Here is a 6743-nt window from a genome sequence, read left to right as displayed (position 1 = left end):
CTAATTGATTTGAACTATAAAAGCCTATATAACCAATTATTTGTATAAAGTATTAGTTACCAATCCTCAGTCCATCGCAGTGCTGCTGTGATTAAGATGCAAAGTCAACATATAATTGCACGAACTCCTATTTACACCTTTTTTTGCCTACAGTATATGCCACCCTGCACTTGCTTTGAAGCAGACATACAAGAACATAAAAGTCCGACAGAAACTAGCCAATCCTGCTGGGAATTCTCACAAGTGAAGGAAGAAAAGCACAACATGCACTCACAACCCGAGACAAGCAGAAAGGAAAATCCCTTTGCAAAGTTCTTAAATGCCTGGCAGTCCAAGGGAAAGCTAGAGCAGCCTCTTGTAATAACCACGGTGTCAGAGCCTGGCTTACACCTTTGGATAACACAGGAAACAAGATCTTTAAAAACTCACCAAACAAAACAAGTTTGTCTGCGTCTGCTAGCACTAAACACAAACGGAAATAATAACATCAGTTCATGCACTACAGTGAAGCTTTAGAGCCAAGAGAGGCTGCTGCTTAGGGAAGCAGAAGGTTTCCTCACCTCTCAGCACTGGTAAGAAGCCACTACCAGCCTGCCTGGTGTTGAAGGATCGGAGAATTGTGCGGCGATGAAGAGCTACAGACCTGACCAGCAGTGGCACACAGCGGTGGCCACCAGAAGCTATGGGGCTGTTGCCGTGAATATAGCTCGATAGCAACCGAACACACTGCGACATCAGAGCCCCTGTGAACGCTCACACCAGACCAAGGTTAAAACCAGAAATGGTTTTGGCATTCCCACCCTGGTATCCTGCACAACACAGGCACAGCTCAGGTCAATATGCAGCGAGGCAGAGGGTTTGCTCAGGCAAGTCCTGAGCCTACTCCACTCCGGCTGGAGTCGGTACAAACCGCGAGGGCTCAGCAACCTGAGTGATCTCAGGAACGTGAAACACAACACAGCAAGGGCTGAACCTCAGCTAAACCCTGCTGCCTATCCACATCCATCAGTGGGTTTGCAGAGAAAAAAGACAAAGAAAAAGGCTTGATCTAAAGGCTAAGTCAATAGGATTTTCATTTTGTTTTCAAACAAGTTCCCAGAAGCTACTGATGGCAGTGCCAGCCTGGCAAGATGACAGGACCTTTGGTAGAAAGGGTGTTCTTAAAGGAAAGAGAAGAGAGGCATGCAGAGATGGTTGTCTTCTCCAAAGTCTGCACAAAACCACAGACTAATATCACAGCGAGGTAATGTTTTACTCTTGTGAGTAGCTGAGATGCCCAGAGGTGATGGCACATCCGTGCTGCCGTTACTTGTTCAGCCTCAAACATCAATAAACACGTAGGGCTGGTGTTTAATGAGCTTCCTGCATGTGTACAGTGGCCACTAACACACCGCCAAGCCCTTGCAGAGGTGGCCTCATTTACCAAAGTAAGCTGATTCAGCTAAGCCCAGCATCAATTTCAGCTGAAGAAAGGGATTCAGCATCCCAACACATCGACATTCCCGGCTGGGAACCCCATGCTGATCTGTGCAGGAGCTGAGCAGTCGGTAACGCCCCTGACAATTCCCCTCGGCCCATTTGCAACGCGATGCAGCCCCTACTGCAGTTTCCCACTGTGGCCGAGATGCACAGGCTGTGCTTGCCCTCCTGCCAGCTGAGCACACCTGGTTCTGTAGTTACCGTCATCTTCACCAAACCCAAATGGCTCTAACACACCACATCAAACTCTCTGTCGTGCCACAGGTGACTGAAGAGCTCCACATCAGCTCCCTAATTAATCGTGTTTCATATGCCTTGATTTTTCCTGTGATCTCATGCCTCATTTCCCCCCATTTGTGATGAAACCTCGGTGTTTTCTCAAGCTGGCAGTTATCACTCACAGCTCCAGAGGCTGCCGCAGCACAGAGAAGCTGCCTGTGGTTGGACCGAGAAGGGCTGAGGCACCTCAGGGCAGTGGCTCAGGCCGTCCTGTGTAGGGCAGAAGACCCAGATCCTCTTCTGACATTCCCTGCCACCCTGAGCACTGCTGCCACACTAAATACAGTGATCCCCAGCCAGTTCTTCCAGATCTACTGTTGGGAGAGGGGTCTGCCGGAGTCAAGAAATTACTCAATGCGAGTTATGCATCTTGCTCATCTTTATTGGCTTCTAATACTTCTTATACAGCCCCAATACACAAGCATGTTCCCAAAGCAAACATATAATTGGTTATTAGCCCCTAAGCACGCGCTGCTCTCACACCACTCATTATCATGATTAGAACAAGCATTCTATCCATGCAGCTACTTGCGTTAGCCATGTTTTAGCCTTGCGGTTTGCTACTCCCTTTATTCCCATCCCGCTCCCTATCTCCCTTAGCCTTGCACCTGTCTTCCCTGACAGCTGCAGCTTGTTACAGCCACGGCCTGTTAGTACAACAAAGTTACTTGGTCTCAGGATTCAAGAATAGATCAAGGCCACTTTCTTGTTAACTTCAGCACAACAACTTCAGCACAATTCTAATTCCAGGCCTGGATTGTGCAGATCTTTAGGGATTCTATGGCCACGCTTCTGCAGCCATTCTGCCCTAAGGAGATCTTGTCTATTGTGCAAGTGTTGGTGCTGGCTTAGAGGAAGGGGAAGATCTGAGGCCAGCTCGTCACGCTTACTGACCAACCCAAAACACACATCCCAGTAGCTCTCCAGTGCTCAGTACCAAACCCCCCTGCAGCAGCCCCCCGCGTGCGGGCAGCCTAAGCAGCAGCTGCTGGCCAGCCTTCGGGACTGGGGGGCTGGCGGGACCCTGCCAGGGAGGAGACGGCTCCAGCAGGGCTTGCTTCTCCACGCTGCAGGCTGGAATCACCACCCCTGACGTGTTCGACAAACACACAGATGTGGTGCTTCGGGACACGGTTTAGTGGTGGGCTTGGCAATCTGGGTTAAGTTGGACTTGGTCATCTTCAAGGTCTTTTCCAGCCTCAATCATTCTATGATTCTACGAGGCTGATGGCATTTGCCCCATGCCTAGCAAGCAGCAATGGGGAGGAAACGATGCTGGGGACCCCCTGCTGTCAGGGCCAGGCAGCAAAGCTCAGGGGCAGGGGAACAAGGCAGCCAGAGCCCTCCCTGACCCAGGGCAAGGCAAGCTCTGCTCCACATCATCTCCAGCTCCCAGCGTGCTGCACTGAAGAAGCCTATTTAGCTGCTCTCTCCTGCCATACAGGAATAACCTGAATCTGGCACAGAGCAAGTCTTGCCGCCCAGGGCTCAGGAGGGGAGACATGACTTCACCCACTTCCTATGGGGACAGGAACTGAGCCAGCGCAGGAAAACTCACTCTGATTAACAACCACGGAGCCAGAATCAGACCCTGCTCGCACTTTCTACCTGCCCTTGAAGCAAGTAATTAAGGAGCCGAGGCTGAACTCCCCCAACTGTGCCCTGGGCGTGCAGAACCACAAAGGATGCTCTGAGCCTGGGTCTGCCATCCACAGCAAACAAGCCAAGATTTGCTTTAGCGCAGCTCCTGCTCAGCAGCTGTCAGCCCTCCTGCAAGCTGTGTGGGAAGTTGAGGGAAAACAGGGTATTCATCTGCCAAACACCTAGATGGTTCCTCAGCAGGCTTTTAGCACAAGGCTGGAGGCTTCCAGCAGGACTAAAACCACCGAGAACTACTCCTGAGCCACACACGTTACCTCTCTTCTGGGGAAACCGCTTTTTGGGGCTCTGAACCAAGGGGAGACAGAAGAGTAATGGAATAGACAGTCCTGCTTGAGGGCTGCCTCCTCTTGGGTATGCTGTCTTCTAAAATACTCCTATGGGTATGGGTTCTGATCTCCCTCCTCAAAGAGGGTGAGATCCTGCCCCCAGGCTTTTGCTTCTGCATTAGACTCACAGAGCTACTGAAAGAGAGCCATCTGCATCATTACTTTTATTACTGACAGCAATAAAAGCATCTCAATATATAGTGTCTGTCAGCCATGCACAAGCTCAGTGGTGCTTTGCTAATTACTGAAGTTTTCTGTGCTGACAAAGAGATGCCAAGGGATGCAGCAACCAATGGGGAAAAACTGCACAGAGGAATTTCAGTGCCGCACCACAGATCCCCTGGGCTAGAAGCGTGTTGTAGCACCTTGCCACAAGGGCCAGTGGGCACTGCAGGCACCCACATACAGGCACAGGATCTGGTCCTACACCTTGAAGACCACCCATCATACTATACTAGTACTCGTTGGAGACAGGAGCCTACTGTGAGTCAGCATTTAGGGAGCTCTGAGTAGAGAAGCAATTCTCCTTTCACAACTCCAAGCATCTCTCCGGCACCTCCTGTCTCTGGCAGCCTTCTGCACCTGCATGGAGCACCTGCCGTAGACGTTATTGTTTCTGGATGGCACTGGACTGGTGGATTTGCTTTGCACCTCTGTCACACCTCTGGGAACCCGTCATGCATCTCCTCAGCCACGTGTCCCTGAGCAAAGCTCACCTTCCCACACCAAGCTGGTGCTACGCTGCCAGGTTGCCATAAATGTTGTTACTGCAGCAAACTGGGTTTGGCGTACAATCAGCAGCACTCAGGGCAAGCAGCTTGGGCATCATCTCACTTGAGCAGGACTTGACAGCTGAAAGAATATCAAAACTTTATGAATACTGACTTGGTTGAGACCAGGACTTACCTCCATAAACTTATTTTCCCACATCCACACAGTCCACACAGGGTGGGCTGAACGTCATCTGGGAAAGGCCAAGTGACCAACAGGACTTTCAGTGGAATTGAAACCTTTTCCAAACCTGTACGAGTGCTTCGCACGCGGGTTTCAGAAACCCTTTCAAGTACCATAATCTGATGTTAAGGTGCTGGGCAGGGATATGCTGGAGCCCAGAACATCCCAAGTCACCCTCATTTCAGTACGAGCTGGGATTTTTCACACCCAGACACATGTACACAGGTGAAAAGGAGGAGTTTAGGCATGTAAAGCACTGAAGGACAAGTTTTCATTGTAAATCATTACGCTCGTAGCAGCAAACATTTTCTCCACACTCATCCATAAATTTGTAGCAACAGAACCGCAACCACACACACAGTCTATCCAGGGGACAGTACCTGTGCTCCTAAGCAGCCCAAAGGACACAATTTAAAGCAACCAAATCATACGCTAAGGGAAAAATTGTGACTTGTTCACATGGAAGAGCTCCATGCTTGCTTAAGCAATGCTAGGGACAGATCTGACCCAGCTTCAGCAGAAATTGCGTAATCACCCTAAGAAGGGTGTGATCCATTGAGAACTACTGCTGCCTGCGAGCAAGTCAGTACCGATACACAGCAAAGCGAGGGAAACGCCTCCCAACACCTCAAACTGCTGTTTTGCTCTTAGCACTTCTGTTTCTTAATAAACACTCTGTTGGTGGCTCCGAAAGAGCAACCCAGCTGCTTTCTGTACGCGCGTCACAGGGAGCCTGCCGTGGTGCCGGACACATTAGCCAGGGCTCGCCGCGCGAGGTCAGGGAACGCTGTCTGGTGCTCTGCACTACTCCTGCAATAAGCTCTGCACCACACCTCGAAAGACTGATTGATTAAACGTTTCTGCTTCACTTTAGCAATTAATCTCAGCAGCCTTTCACTTACCTGTGTGCTTCAAACCTAGAGAGAGATAATCCCTTCATTATCCCCTTGCTCTCCTTCGCAATTCGTAGTTTATTTCAAAATAACTGCCACATTGTACTGGCAGGCAGGAATGAAATCCTGGGTTCTTCTCCCAGGGAGCTGCACATGTTCCTGGGAAATCACCCATCTCAGAGCCAGCAGAGAGTTTATCTCCGTGGCCTACCCACGCAAATCACTTTTGCAAAGATTGACTACGGAGGAACCAGCTGTTTCAGTAAGAACAAGACTCTCAGTTTTTTCAAAGCAAGCCACAAAGATCCTGGCCCTAATTATTTACTCACTCTGTTCCGTCACAAAGTATAAACCCTACGGCCCTAGTCTCCACTGTCACTGCTCATCTGCCCCAGAGAAATTCTAGTCCTCTCAATTTCATCCTATAGATTCTGTATAGGCATACAAATAAGGCACTTTTTTGTGCTTCCCTAGCTGATATTTCATTTATTCTTCCTAGAAACTGTTACCCAAAACAATAAGCTCCTCTGAGTGAGCATAAACCATTCTCCGTGAATATGTCAATAACTGGAAAACATTAGACAAAGCTGAAATAAGTCGTAAGGCTACATAAGCGTTTGGAAGATACAGGAGCATTTGTAACTTCCACGAACCCAAGACAACTAAAATGCTCTTTGCCGGGCTAAAGCAGCACACAGTATCACCTCGGTTAGGACACCACGCTTCCAAGGACCAACGCTGAGGAACAGGGACAAACCAAACCTCCCTCTCAGGCGAGAGGAAACACATGCCAAGTGCCTTCATGCAACTGAGGAAGCGTCTCGTTCGGCACCACAACGTACCCCTGCTGAGCCAAGGCCGACAGAAGCATTTTAACATGACGCCTTTTCCTAAAGGTATTCCCCACTTACTCTTGAGTGAAGCTTAAAGCTGATGGTGTTTCTGTGGCCTGATCTTGGCTTCTCCTAGCCTAATATAAATTTTACACCTATCTCAGGAGGCAGCGAGCTCTTCCTCCCATATCCCAAGAGCCCTCAAGTCCCGGCTGCATTAGTCCTGATGTCGTGAGCTGTGGGATGCAGGTGGGTAGAGGGCAAAAAGAAAGAACAAGGGTCTGCAGCAAAACAACGTAGAAGCAGTGCAGGGGACA

This window comes from Falco punctatus (assembly GCF_963210335.1).
Source record: "Falco punctatus genome assembly, contig: scaffold_33, whole genome shotgun sequence".
Classification (NCBI taxonomy): domain Eukaryota; kingdom Metazoa; phylum Chordata; class Aves; order Falconiformes; family Falconidae; genus Falco; species Falco punctatus.
The sequence above is the reverse complement of the archived record's forward strand: the minus strand, read 5'-3'. Positions refer to the sequence as shown.